At 37.8% G+C, this 16,028-nt stretch overlaps 1 pseudogene; it reads left to right on the top strand.

Moving 5' to 3' along the window:
• LOC127434909 (kinesin-like protein KIF21A) overlaps positions 1-15,387 on the top strand; it is a 149,026-nt pseudogene extending 133,639 nt beyond the window's left edge.
• Positions 15,388-16,028: the final 641 nt, after the last annotated feature.

The following is a 16,028-nucleotide window of genomic DNA, read 5'->3' as shown; positions in this document are numbered from 1 at the left end:
TTTTGCTTTTCTGTTTTGTCTTTGGTGTAAATAGACCTTTTGTTTGCGACTTGTTTTGCTTTTTTGTTTTGCTATTTTATTTTACTCTTGATCGGACTAGACCTTGCATCTGTGATTCGTTTTTGCTCTATGGTAATGTATTAATGACAGGTGACTTTGAAACAAAAAAAGAATGGAAAAGCACACTGAATTGTACTAATTAAAAAAATGAATTGCATTGCATTAACAGTGCTTGCATTTTTGGGGGATACTATTTAATTTGGTTGTATATTTAAGCTGTGAATATTTCAACTCAAATAATTTCGCACAAAATTGTATCCATTAAAAATTCAATAATATTTACCTTCCAAAATTTCATCTTTATTATTTGACAGGTAATATTTGGTCCATTATATTTAATTTTGGAAATTCACATCTAAGATTTTAATGGTTCAAATTTGGTTGCAAATGTAATGTTAATCCTGGAATTGCAGGAAAAGCAGTAGAGTGCCGATGCACAATCTTCACTTGCTGCTACTATGCTTCATCCACATCCGATTGCACCACCTAGTGTTGAAGATCAAGAGCAACAGGGAGAGGACCTGGACAGTTCCACTTTCTATAAATTAAATAAACTAAACTAAGTGACAGTTTTACATCAACCTTTATTTTAATTGTTATTCTTTTCATTGTTTAAGCATGTTAGATTAATCTGTCTTTTGTATTTTAAGCATAATGCAGTTGTAGACACCAAGACTTTTTCATCTTTTTTACCCATTTATTTATTTACATTGCATTCAAATCAGGCGAGGACCAACTAATTCAAAATGACTATTGTTAAGTTCAACTAAATTAGTTTAATTTATTTATAAAAACTGAATACCTTCTTTTGACAACAGTGCAGGTGGAACTTTGAACCCTAATAATCAGAGCCGAATGTGATGACAAACAGATTGTGATAAAGGTTTATTTGTTGAGGACCTTTCCCTGTTGCGCTTGGTCTTCATCAACACCCAACTGAACCAAATAGTGGTGAAGCCTAGTGAAGTGAAGATTGTGCATTGACACTCTACTACTTCTCCTGCAATGCCAGGATGTGCAAGGTTGAATTTCCAACAAAATTTTAACCACTGCAATTTTATAGGTGAATTTGCAAAGTACAATGGACCAAATATTACCTGTCGAATAATAAAGATTAAATGTAAAAAAAAAAAAAAAAAATACAAGAAAAAGCCTTTGGAATGTGAATATTCATTATAGAATTTTTAATAATGACATTTTGTGCAAAATGTTGTAAATTAAAATAATTACAGCTTAAATATACAACTATATGAAACTGCACCCCCCAAAATAAAACACTGTTAATGCAATGCAATTCAGAATGTTTTTTTTTTTTTTAAACATTTGTCATTATACTTCCATATCATACTCTGTGTGAATATAACTTTTGTTTGTGATTTGTTTCACATTTTCATTTTGCTCTTGATGTGAATACACCTTTTGTCTGTGATTATTTTTTTTCACATTTTACTCCATGTGAATAGACCTTTCAATTGTGATTTGTTTGGCTTTTACGTTTCATTCTTGTTGTAGATAGACCTTTTGTTTGTGATTCATTTTGCATTTACGTTTATACCTTTTTGTGTGAATACACCTTTCATCTGTGATTAATTTTGCATTTTCATTTCACTCTTGGTGTGAAAAGACCTTTTGTCTTTTTTTTTATAATTAATTTTCTTTATTCATCACACATTATACATTTGCACATATACAGTGAAATTCTTCTTTTTCACATATCCCAGCTAGGCTGGGGTCAGAGTGCAGGGTCAGCCATGATACAGTGCCCCTGGAGCAGATAGGGTCAAGGGCCTTGCTCAAGGGCCCAACAGTGGCATCTTGGTGGTGCTGGGGCTTGAACCCCCGACCTACTGATCAGTAACCCAGAGCCTTAACCGCTGAGCTTTTTTTTTTTCGCTCTTTCATTTCACTCTTGGTGTGAATAGACCTTTGCCTGCAATTCCTTTTGTTTTATCGTTTCGGTCATGGTGTGAATAGACCTTTCATCTGTAATTCGTTGTGCTTTATCGTTTCGCTCTCTGTGTGAATAGACCTTTCGTCCTTGATTCGTCTGTGCTTTTCCATTTAATTTTCAGTGTAAATAGTCCCTAAGCTCTTTTGTTTCTGTTGCAGATGTTTGATGTGGCGGATGGCGCTCGGCAGCATCAGTGTCACACATCACTTTGACCCGGCCCATCAAGACGGTCTGGAGGCTCTGGCCATGCAGGGCGATTCTCTGTTTACTGCTGCCAGAGATTGTTGCATCAAGAGATGGGACCTGGCCAGCAAACAGCTTCAACAGGTAAGAACTGAAGAAAGGTTAGCAGTTGAGGGTGGGAGTTAAGGAACAAGGGAGGTAGTGCATGAGCAATCACAGCTTGCATCTTGTAGACTGACTATACCTCTGTTCCAAACCCTAATGTGCTACCTACCAAGACAGCATTCATAGGCATCATAGGCTTAGGTCTTCCAACACTTAAGGCTGTTTCAAAAGGAAACAGTTGTAAATATTTATTATAAATATTATTGATAAATTATAAAACTGCACAGTTTTACCAAGTATTTGTGTGAGATTATATATATCATATAAATAAATCATAAAGAATGTGAATCACAAATATTTACACCTAATATAGTAAAATCCTCACTAACAATAATAATTCTGCTGTTATAAACTGATGTGTTTGCATGTTTTCTCTATTGTGCAGCAGGTAGAGTGGTCTCACTGTGATGTGGTGAGTGCTCTGGCAGCAGTCCCTGGTTCCAGTGCCATTATGAGCGGCTGCAGGGGCGGACTGCTCAAACTCTGGCACGTTGACACGCTCGGAGCTCTGGGAGAAGTGAGAGGTCATGACAGCTCCATCAATGACATCTGCACCAACAGCAGCCACCTCTTTACCGCATCTGAGTGAGTGACACACATGATTACAGATCAACAAGAACACACACACATACAATATGAATAAATCTACATTGTTTTAAACAATCATGCTCTTTAGATTCTGTATTAGATACACATTTAAAATACACTGCCTGTCCAAAATAAAAGTTGCATACTCGAATAATTCGTTGGACCGCCTTTAGCTTTGATTACGCCGCGCATTCGTCGTGGCATTGTTTCGACAAACTTATGCAACGTCACAACATTTATTTCCATCCAAAGTTGCATTCATTTTTGGACGAGATCTTGTATTGATGACAAGAGTCGAACCACTCTGTAAAGTCTTCTCCAGCACATCCCAAAGACTTTCAATGAGGTTAAGGTTAGGACTCTGTGGTGGCCAATAATAATGTGAAAATTATTCCTCATGCTACCTGAACCCCTCTTTCACAATTTGTTAGCCTGATGAATCTTGGCATTGTCGTCCTGGAATATGTCCATGCCGTCAGGAAAGAAAAAAATCCATTGATGGGATAACCTGGTCATTCAGTACATTCAGGTAGTCAGCTGAATTCATTTTATTGCCAGATCATAACACTGCCTCCAGAGGCTTGTACAGTGGGTACTATGCATGACGGGTGCATCGCTTCATGCTCTTCCCTTCTTACCCTGACACGGCCATCGATTTGGAATAAGGTACATCTGGACTCATCAGACCATATGACTTTTTCCTTTGCTCCACAGTCCAATCTTTATGCTCCCTAGAAAATTTAAGTAGTTTTTTCCGATTAGCCTCACTAACAAGTGGCTTTCTTGTGGCCACACAGAAGTTCTCGTCGCATTGAGCGTGTGGAAATTCTAGAATGGAGTTCTAATGTCAATTTTTTACGATGTGACTTCGTGTTTTAGTGAACTCTGATCACGATCATTCAAGATTTTTTTTGGTTCAAAACTATCCTTCCAGGTTTTAATAATGCGTTGGACAGTTCTTAGCACAATTCCAGTGATTTTAGCAATCTCCTTAGTTGTTTTCTTTGCTTTATGCAGGCCAATCATTTGCTCCTTTTGAACCCACAGTAACATCTTTTCCACGACCATAGGATACATCTTCCGACATGGTTGTTTTTTTGTTTGTTTTTTGTAATTAACATTTTTTGATTAATATATACACCACAAAGAAAAACCCAACGCATATACAGTACTGTGCAAAAGTTTTAGGCAATTGTGAAAAATGTTGCATAGTGAGGATGTCTTCAGAAATAATGACATAAATAGTTTTCATTTATTACTTAATGTCATACAAAGTCCAGTAAACATAAAAAAGCTAAATCAATATTCGGTGTGACCACCTTTGCCTTTAAAACAGCACCAATTCTCCTAGGTACACCCCTGGACACAGTTTTTCTATGTGATTTTCTCTGTATGTGGCAACGCCTCTAAACTCACCAGGGTGTGATCTGAGATTAAGATGTTTCCAATTGAGCAATCTACAACAGACAATATGAGGGACCCCGAACCAAACAAACAGAAAAAAGAAAAACGTGCGCATTAACCCCACGCACGACAGCGCCAACTGGCGTCCTTCCCTCTAAACTCAAAAAGTCCATGTACGCCTACGAGAGTCTGGTGTTTCTATACAGATTTTGCAAGACAGAATTACATAAAAGAAAATAATCTATAAAACAAACTCCAGCCAATAGGCAAAATAAACGCAAAGAATGTGTAGATTCATTCACAAATCTGTATCGAAGGTGTGTTCCTCAACAAAACAAGCTCCAGCCACTAGCAGAACCAGCACAAAAAAAAAAAAATCAGTTCAGTTTCCTCGGACAGTCAAACGAATGTTTAGTGAGCCGGATGTTCATGAGTGCAGCAGATGACTTAATCCTTCCAATGTCCTGCAAAAAATACTCCACAAAACAAACTCCATCCAGTAGGAGGCGCAAGTACAAAGAATGAGCAGATTCATACACAACTGTCCCGAAGGAGTGTTATTCCACAAAACAAACTCCAGCCGCTAGGCGGAACCAGCACAAAAAGAAACAAGAAAGGTGCCCAGCTTCCTCAGACAGTCACAATCAAATCACAAGCTCACTTGGGAGCAATGTGAGAAACACACCAAGACTTCCTCAGTCCATTGATTTTATGAAAGACATCGCTTGTTGTTGCCATGTAAATATTTTGTTGCCATCCTTAGTATCTATTCTCAATTTGGCCAGAAACATCAGTGAAAAAGCGATCCTCCATTTATGCAAGAGTTTCTTGAAGGAGTGTTACTACATAAAACAAACTCCAGCTGCTAGGCGGAACCAACAAAAAAAGAAACAAAATGGCGCCCAGCTTCCTCAGACAGTCAAGTGTATGTTCAGCGAGTCAAGCTCACTTGGGGGCCACGTAAGAAACACCAAATGGCTTACTCACCCCATTATCTCTATGAAAGATAATGCTTGCTGTGGGCATGTAAATATTTTGCGGCCATCCTTAGTATCTAATTAACTGAAGAATGCAGTTACACAGACTATACATAACGTATGAAAGAGGGATCCCTTCTTGACACAACTAGCAAAATCTGAGAAGTGACTGAGAAGTGGTATTTTGGGAATCATTCAACAATGGAGCTGTTAGTTGCCCTATATTGGACATTTCTGGTACTGCGCCTGAACTGGGTTAGACATAATTCTATAGCTTTTTTATTTCACTTTAAAAACTGCTTTCACTTGCACAATAAATTGCAATGGCAACAGTATTTAAGATAAAATATCCCTTTACAATTTTACATCAGCAGTATCTTGACATTATTCTAAAAAATTAAGCAATTCAGGTAAACATAAGAGAGATATTTCAAAGTCTGTTAAACGTGCCACACTTCCTTCCACCAGCTGGTGGTGCTACGACAGTGACCCACAATAGCCACATCAATTATCAGCCCACAAGGCCAAACATTTGTCTAAATTTTAATGTAAATCACACGATGCACGCAGAACACACTTTCCCATTTTTTGACATTATTTTATCACGCCATGGCAACACTGTTCGATATATCAAAAATCTGTTCGCAATTTAGCATCATCATTATCTTGGCATGATGTCGCCCACATTTGGTACCTGTAACATGAAATCCCTAGGAGAAGTATTTCAAATTCCAGAGCATGCATTTTTTCAAACAATCCAAAATGGCTGACTTCCTGTTGGATGGAGCTTATGACTGTCAGTGTGAAAGTTGTCCGGCTTGATGAGATCTATATGTGTACAAAGTTTGGTGATGGTAGCTCAAAAGGGATGTGCTACAGAGCCCCCCGAACATGGCCATCTTCTAGGTGGTGCTACAGAGCCCATGCGCTGATGGGCTTGTAAATGGTGTCTGTGGTACTGTAACAGACATGGCCATTAATACAAACAACACAACTGTGAATGTAGTGTTTCCTTGTGTGTCACCTCGTTATTTGCCTGTTTATGGTTAACTGTTATGGTAACTGTGCTCTCTCGTGTAGTTGGAGTATGCTCAAAAAAATAAATAAATGCACAAAAAAAAAAAGCATACATTTAGGTGAAAGCTGTGGGTATTGAAAGACTCTTAGTTATTTTTGTATTATAATTTTCTGCCTCAGAGAATGCAATAAAACTTATCTAAGTTTAAAATAGACGTACAATAAATCTGTAAGCAAATGAGGATTCAATAATTAGGCCTGTTGCCATTATTACATTGTCTGATATTTAAATCTGGTATTTGGCCATATACAGCCGTGGCCCGTGCATTTTAAGTCTAGGCCTTCAGTGCGATTCATGCCATTAAGAAAACACAGTTTCACAATGAATAAGATGCCGTATGCCCATCATACATTACGTGGCATTCAACTAATAATACCAATTGGCCAATTTTAAAAACACGTCCACGCACGAAAGCCATAACCAAGGAGGTCTAATACCAAGGAAAAGCTCTCTAATAATATTTGCGATTTAAATTTTGCTTGCAATACATTTTGTTTCATCAGGGTACACAGTTACTTTTCAAAACTTGATCCTACACTGAATGCTCAAGCAGCCTAATTTACATTTAGAAAACTCCTGATGTCACTATAACAATGCAAAAAGCACTTACCAGTTTGCTTGAAGTGAAAATCAGTCTTCCTTTCCTGTTTAATTAATCAATCGCACGATCATGCAGAACATCTTAGGTTTTTAAGTCCATAAGGATCTCTTTCTCAATGGCAATAACAGCAGTGATGACAGCCGACTCGTCAGCAAGATCTTGCGCTCCTCGCTTTCAAATTACATCACTTAAAGCGTGATTGGTCACTTAACACCGGCTAGTAGGCCTGGACTGGGACATATCCTAAAGACCACACCCACAAGAACAAATAAATCAGTCTGATTGGCTGATGAATCTGACAATCTGACTTTAGATGCCTATTCACTGCTGAGGGATTCTGTGGAAATTCTGAAGGCCTGACGGGGTGGAGCTCAGACTCACGCTACTTCGGCTAATGAGCATGGGTTCAGGCATTTGTGAAACAGTTGTCACACTTTGCTTGTAAGCATCGAGGAGTAAATTCTGATTGGTTAAATTTTTTTGTTTTTTGCTATTCATTTGTAGATTAATTAGGAGTTGAAAGAGATTGAAAATACATAGGCAAAAAGGTCAATGAGAATAAAAGGATGAAAAAATATTTATTTATTAGGCATGTTACACCAGCAATTATATGGCCACTTGCCATATACGAACAAATACAATTAGAGTTCATATATTTGAGCATTTATGTACACATTTAAATTCCACAAGTGTTTTAAAAAACATGTTACATATATGAAAATTGACATTTTTGTCATATTGTCATATTCTGTATATTGCATATATCTGCTGTATATAAATTACATTTTATATCAGTAAAAACATTTATAAACACTTACTTTCAGTATACAAGTGTTCAACATATATTGCCATTTTCAGATTCGTAGCCAACTATATTAATAGCACTTCAAATTCTAATCACATTTTATTACACAACTAATGGGGATTTAAGTGAATGTTAGGGATTCTTTGTATAAATGCGGGTTTTTATGTCTCATTCGCAGCACGCAGGGTGAAGATTAAACGCGAGCTGTGATGTATGTGGTCCCATGAAAGTTTAGAAGGATTTTGATAGTGAACACACAATGTACTGTTGCTATGGTGATGATATAACAGCTGCTGTGCTGAGTATGTTGTGACTGCTTTAGGCTTTCCAAGCATTTGTTTGGCCGCAGTCAAACAAAGGAAAGCGATGGGAATTTTTATTTTATTTTATTTTTTTTTGCCGGAAAATTTGTGGGAATTATAAAAATGGCAAGCTACCGCAAATAATACGGAGATTGGTTGAATTGGCAAGATCGCAAAATCGGTCGTGTCTAGAAGGGATCCCTCTTTCGTCAACTTCTCGCATATGCGCAGTCTGTTATGTATAGTCTGTGTAATTGTGTTCATCAGTTAACTGTTTATCAAAAGAACGACATATAAAGTTAAAGATCAGTTTAAGATCAGATGGCTAGCAAAATAACAACATCATGCTCATGAAACAGTGTTTGAAATCACACAGCAACGATGAGCGCTAGTAAAATATTATTTTAAATGGTCTGCTTTGATAAAAAGTCATTCTTGAGGATAAATTCAAGCTCTAAAATAAACATTTAACATAATAAATTTGATAACTTCATCTCTATATGTGCTATTGTCGGTCATGAGATATTGTAAGTCAGTGGAAAAGTACATCAATCAGCGCTGGTAAAAGAAGTCTGACTGGGTGGTCTAGTGGTAATTAATTTGCTCATTGCATAAGATGTTAAACGTTCTAATCCGTCCATATAAAAATATATATTTTAATTAAAAAAGATTCTCGATTCCTCAAGTTCATCACTGCAGCACATATGTGTCACAGTCACCGTTGTTCTAAGGACTCTTATTTTGAAATAGTTTTTGCTTGTCATTAGTTTCCCCCAAACTACATTTCCCAGGATGCACTGCCCTCATCACAGCCATCTGTTCCCCATCTCCCTCACCTGTTCTCCATTCCCTCATCAGCACATTTTTGTATAAATACCCTCTAGTTTTGTTCCATGATTGTCAGTTCTTGATCGTTGTTGTATGGTTAATGTTACCACAAACGACTGTCTTGTTCTGTAACCTTCATCATCATCATCTTCTATGTATTCTCGTCTTCTTTTGATTGTGGATTAAAGGACTTCTGCATTTGGATCCTGCTCTCTCTAGCCTCATCACTACAAAATGTGACAGAAGAACTGACCCTAAATGGATCTAGCGGCCATCAGAATTCTTCTCTTCCCACAAGGAGACCATCCAGTGGAGGATCATGTCTATGATTTTCTCAAACTGGCGAATTTAGTGCGCTATGATGACCACTCTCTGGTGATTTACTTCTGGGTCAGTCTAAATAGTGCACTAAAGGAACTGATGCCTCTGCCGGATCCTCACTGGATACTCTGTGAGTATGTGGAGAAGGCTCTAGAACTCTAGGCTCTAGAAGGCTCTGATCAGCTGGTTCCCTCCAAGTCACTGGCTCACCATCGCCCCCGGGGACTTCCTAGACAAGGGGATCTGTTGACCCTCCAACTCTGCCTTGGCCCTCCGAGCCCTGGACTCCGCCTTGGCCCTCCGATCCCTCGGCATCACCTCGGCTCTGCGTCCCCTCGTCTCCACCGTGGTCCTCCAGACTATCGGCGTCACCGGGATTCCTCGTCCCTCCGGCTCTGCCTTGGTCCTCAGTCCCACTGGCTCCGCCTAAGTCCTCCGATCCCCCAGCTCTGCCTCAGTCCTCCGAGCCTTTGGCGCTGCCTCGGTCCTCCGAGCCTCCGGCTCCACCATGGTCCTTCGAGCCTTCAGCTGCTCTCCGGGCACTAAGATCCCCAGTTCCAACCCTCGAGCCTCTCATGACTCCACCTTCCATGGATCCGCCCATTGAGCCTCTCATGGCTCCTCCTTCCATGGCTCTGCCTCCCTCGTCTCCGCCCCTCGATCCTTCCATGGCTCCGCCTCCCACGACTCCGCCTCCCACAACCTCATCCCTCGAGCCTCCCACGACCTCGTCTCCCAGGCCTCCTGACCCTGTCCCTGCTCTGTGGCTGCCTCCCAGGCCTCCTGACCCTGTCCCTGCTCTGTGGCTGCCTCCCAGGCCTCCTGACCCTGTCCCTGCTCTGTGGCCACCTCCCAGGCCTCCTGACTCTGTTCCTGCCCTGAGGCCGCCTCCCAGGCCTCCTGACCCTGTTCCTGCTCTGCGGCTGCCTCCCAGGCCTCCTGACTCTACCCCTGTCCTATGGTCACCTCCCTGGCCTCCTGATTATCCCCAGACTCCTCCCTGGATACAGGATCATCCGCCAATCCCTCCTGGACTCCAGAATCTTCTTCCTGGATCCTCCCCTGTCACCTGTTTCCTCCACCTTTAGGTGCCAGGAGTCACCTTTTAAAGGATAGCCTCATCACTACAAAACGTGACAATATGTTGCTGTCTTCTTAATACTGTAATACTTATGTTGTTTAAAATTAAAAGCAGTTTATGAGCATAACGTTGTTATTTTGCTAGCCATCTTAAACGGATCTTTAACTTTATCTGTCATTCTTTTGATAAACATAGTTAACTGAAGAACATAGTTACACATATTTAGACATACATAACAGATTGCGAATGTGAGAGACGTTGACAAAAGAGGGATCCCTTCTAGACATCCGAAAGGGACTGAGAGTTTGGGAATCATTCAACAATGGAGCTTGGCTGCCCTCTATTGGACATTTCTTGTAAATTAACTGGGTTTGACAAATGGCTTTGATTTTCTAGTATTTTTAAATTTCAGTTGATATTTCTATTGTATTTTATTTATATAAAAAATAAGAAATGTTTATTAACAATAAACTTGAAAATTCATGCATACAAAGTACCTCAAAACATGTGAGCATACACTAAAAGGAATGATGACATTTAATGTGTTGCCATGGCAACAGTATTTAAGATATCAAGAATCCCTTCAGAATTTTAAATCTACACTGCCTTGACATTATTCTAATTTTTTTTTGAAGCAATTCAGGTAAAAATAAGAGGTATATTTCAAAGTCTGTTAAAAGTGACACACTTCCTCCAGTTGGTGGCGCTATGACTGTAACCCACAATAGCCTCATCAATGTGATCAGCCTGCAAGGACAAACATTTGGCTCAATTTTGATGTAAATCACACCATGCACGCAGAAGATATGAGACACTTCCTTATTCCAATTTTTTTATGTTATTATATCGCATCGCCATGGCAACACCAGTCAATATATCAAAAATCTGCTCGCAATTTAGCATTGTCAATGTCTTGGCATGATGTCGCCCACATTTGGTACCTGTAACATGAAATCCCTTGGAGAAGTACTTCAAATTCCAGAGTATGCATTTTTCAAACAATCCAAAATGGCCAACTTCCTGTTGGGCAAAGCTTATGACTGTCAGGGCAAAAGTTCTCTGGCTTGATGAGATCAATATGTGTACAAAGTTTGGTGGTGGTAGCTCAAAAGGGAAGTGCTACAGAGCCCCCCGAACATGCCCATCTTCTAGGTGGTGCTACAAAGCCCCCCCTGCAACTTTGCCAAGCCCTAATAGCCAACAACTCTGTTGTGTGTGCAAACTTTCAAGAGTTTTCACACGTTATGTACCCCAAAAGTACCGAAAACCTTGAAAAGAATAATAATAATAAAAATCCTTAGACGAACAAGAGGGCTTCCACATTTTAATTGCTTGGGCCCTAATAATCTTTAGAAGAACAATAGGGCCTCGCACTTTCAGTGCTTGGGCCCTAATAATAAAAATCTTTAGAAGAACAATAGGGCCTCGCACTTTCAGTGCTTGGGCCCTAATAATTGTGAATAAACAATAGGGCAATAGTGCTTTAGCTCTTCCAGTGCTTGGGCCCTAATTATGAAAAATCTTTAGAAAAACAATAGGGTTGCCGCACTTTCAGTGCTTGGGCCATAATAATAATATCATGTATTAATAAATATAAACATTATAGTATTATTATTTTAATAAGTGTATAATATAATTATTAGATGATTATTTAATACAAAAAATACAAAAAATATATGTATTATTATTATTATTATTATTATTATTATTATTATTATCATTATTAATGTTGTTGTTGTAATTCAAATATATATCTTGTATTAATGACCTTAACAAAACAAAACAAAAAAGTATCATGTAGTATTATTAATGTTGTTGTTGTTATTCAAATATACATATTGGATTGCTGACACTAACAAAACAAAAAGTACTATGTAGTATTATTTTTTGTTATTATTATTAATGTTAGTGTTGTTATTCAAATATACATCTTGGATTAATGGCACTAACAAAACATACCTAGTAGTAGTAGAAGATCATCAAATATTACAGACAAAAAAGTGCCATGGTAATGGTGCTAGTTTTTATATATACCAGTGTAGTGTATAATTTAATTATTTGATGTTTATTTAATTATAAAAAAATGAACCTATTTATTATTAATAATTAATTATTATTTATAAATATGTATTATTAATATTGTTATTAATGCTGTTTTTGTTATTTACAATATCCTAATATCATGTTTGGATATGTAACAATGTAGTACCTGATGTACTCTGGAGTAACATGTAAATACCATGGCATATGAATATGGTAATCATTCAGTACCATGGTATATATCAGAGCACTGTGGTAATACCATCTAATACCATTGTTGACCATGGTTCCACCACAGTACTTTTATGTATCAGATGTCCTTATCTCATTGGGTGATCTGCATTATTTCTCTATCTCTTCATAAATCCATCTCCATGTCTCCGGTGCAGAGAGAGGACTGCTTCATCAGGAGTAGCCTTTAAATCAATCACACTGTTTCACCAGGAAGAACAAAGACCTTTGATTTGTTGGACACACTCTCATCAAGAGGAAAATCATACTATTTAACTCATTTCTTTTCATACTGAGCTTTCATGTACACATGTGGCCGTACACTTAAGGACACATTTAATATAAAATAAATACATTTCTGTCAGCATTTACTCACCCTCATGGTGTTCCAACATCTGTTTATATATGATCAGGCTTGAAACAACATGTGGGTGAGTAAATTATGACAGAATTCAAATTGTTGCGTGAACTATCCCTTGAAATTCACACCTAGACCCTGTCTCTAAATTATAATGTTAAAATTTAATCCGGTATCCTTTCGTAATCCTTCTGAAATTTAATAACTGGGCCAGTAAGGATGCATTAGATCAGAATATGATTAGACATGAGAGGATTTGTGGTTAATATGGTTGATGCAGAGAGATTCCTTACAGCCAAGTGAATTCCCTCTTATTCTAAATTTAGATGAGCACCCTGTGAAATGGAGACAGCTGCTGGCCGCTGAGGTGCTGGATGTAAGAAGGGCTCACACCATGTCTGTACTGCAAGAGAGTGTCAAATCTAGAACACTCCCATTATAACCAAGGAAGCGGTTTGCAAGTGTACAATTTGGGCTGATGTAATTGGATGATCATGAGATTGTGCGTGTGTGTGTCTGAGAGTAAAAGACAGTAAAAGTGCCTGAGAGTCAGGCAAACAGACACACACACACACTTATAGTTAATTATTGGTGTTTGCTAACGCAAGAATCACTAACTTAAGGTGTGTACTACAGTATAACTTGTCTCACACTGTTTGTGTCAAGGGCATCAGGTGGTAATACTATGGAACAGAATGATTGCCATATTCATATACCATGGTAAATGGGTAGTTGACATGACATGCCAAGCATTTACCTGCTAAACCAGACCTTACAAGCTCCAAAAATCACAAACCTCCACTTTCATTTTCAGAATGTGAATGCACCATCCACTTGCATTGTGAGGACCTACAGAGCTGAAATATCTTCTAAAAATCTTTGTTTGTGTTCTGCAGAAGTAAGAAAGTCATACACATCTGGGATGGCATGAGGCTGAATAAGAATAAATTCAGGCTCATCTTGTGCAGTTTTGCTGTCATAACAACTCGAAGAGGTAAACGATATCAACTTATCTAACCTCGGTTCATAGCTTTATGTCATCCACCCACTCCTTAAACTTTAACAATTGAGCAAGGGACTGTCAAAAAACATCACATCTTTGTAAAGTATCAGCACTTAAGAGCCACATGATTTTTTTTACAAATGTAATATGCTAAACATCACACAATCCACTAAAAACAAATGCCGATGCAAGTGAAAATACTGGTGACCAGAAAACAGGTGTCCGTTACTAATCGTGGAACACCAGCTTTCAGGAAAAAGTTGGTTAATTGTTATAAATGTGGTTTTATTACATGATAATTATTCATAGACTATCTAGAAAATACAGTATAATAAAACTTAAAAATCTATTAACCAGTCAGACTGATCTTGTGGCTTTATGGGTTCGAATTTTTTGCCACCCAGTGGTCAAAGCTGGAACTACAGTACGCATACTCACATTCACGCAACAAATACAATTACAAGACATGAGCAAACATTACACGAATGAAACATTTGGGTAGAAATAATTACTTATACTCCTTATCCAAACTATAAACATAACCATAACAGTACTGAGACGAAAAAAAAAAAAAAACAAACAAAAAAAAAATCTGTGCAAATGTATGCAATTTTTGGGGCATTGACAATTTTTCAATGGATCATTTTAATATGTGTGCATATGTGAATCAAGACTTTACTGTACACTGAGAGGTGACTGACTGGTTTCATTAAAGAACTACAGGTGTAATGACACCACTATAGTCACATTTAAAAAAATAAACAGTAACTTAGCTACCACATCGGCTGCATTCTGATCAGATCTCTGTTATAGTATGAGAGCCCACACAAAATATATTTTTATTCTGTTTGTGATTCCACTTGAATATTTAATGCCTCAATATCTGTTTTACAAAAGAGACAGTAATATGCAGTCAGTTCAGCTCGGCCATTCATATGAGAGTTCTAAAAGCACCCAATGCTCTGTTAATACTATTAATAACATTCATGGATCCCTGTAACCCTGAGAAAAATTGGTCTTAAATTATCTGATTAAATCCATTGGATATCTGTTGTGGTGTCCATATTAAGACACGTCTGCATAGTTTTTATCATTGTATTGATCTGTACTAACTAGTGTACACACCTGCATTGTTTGTCAGTTCCCTTGCGATTCAGTACACTTGACATTGCATCCTGCTGGTGCATATGGGGAGTGTCTTTCTAAACAACCTAGTTGAAACCCTTCTACAATAACGGCAATTCTAATATTGGCTATGGTGTTTGAGCCCCGCCCTTTTAGGTGCAAAGCTGTCCGCTATAAAAGCGGGTGCGCAAACACCATTCCTCAGAATTTTCTTCTTTCACGACAGCAATTCATCTTTCGTCTAGAAGCCCTCTACTACTTTGCTGTTGACATACACGAGTCAGCGGGCGGGATCGTCACGGCAACGAGAAGACTGTCCACTATCCTCTTCATCCACTCCAAAACAATCTTCATCTGTTCTGTTGTTTCAATGTCAGTAGTACAGAAAGGACAATTGTTTTGTTCAAAATTAAAATGTAAACACAGAAAATCAGCAGATGGGTAAATGTCATTTATAATCTTAAAATAATTTATTTTGCTTTTGGTGTAATTGGATATTTTAGATATTCTGCTCTCAATTTATATATATAAAATATTATAAGAAAAGTGAAGTCAACAAATTGAGAGCAGAATATCTAAAATATCCAATTACACCAAAAGCAAAATAAATTATTTTAAGAATATATATATATATATATATATATATATATATATATATATATATATATATATATATATATATATATATATATCTCTTCTATGAATATGCAGGGGATAAAGTTCTAGAGTTAAGGTGTTTCTTATATAATGGTTGTTACAATAGTTTTCTAGAAATTATTTTCTCATTCACCATTAACAGGGGGATAGAAGGGTTTACTGATGAATTCATAACCATATTTTTTGCTAATTGAAGAAACTGAACCGGAATGGCTGTAATTACAGAAATGTATTCCCTTCTATTACAATGAAGATTACATTTTGTACAAA

This window comes from Myxocyprinus asiaticus, chromosome 45 (assembly GCF_019703515.2).
Source record: "Myxocyprinus asiaticus isolate MX2 ecotype Aquarium Trade chromosome 45, UBuf_Myxa_2, whole genome shotgun sequence".
Taxonomy (NCBI): Eukaryota; Metazoa; Chordata; class Actinopteri; order Cypriniformes; family Catostomidae; genus Myxocyprinus; species Myxocyprinus asiaticus.
The sequence above is the reverse complement of the archived record's forward strand: the minus strand, read 5'-3'. Positions and strand labels throughout refer to the sequence as shown.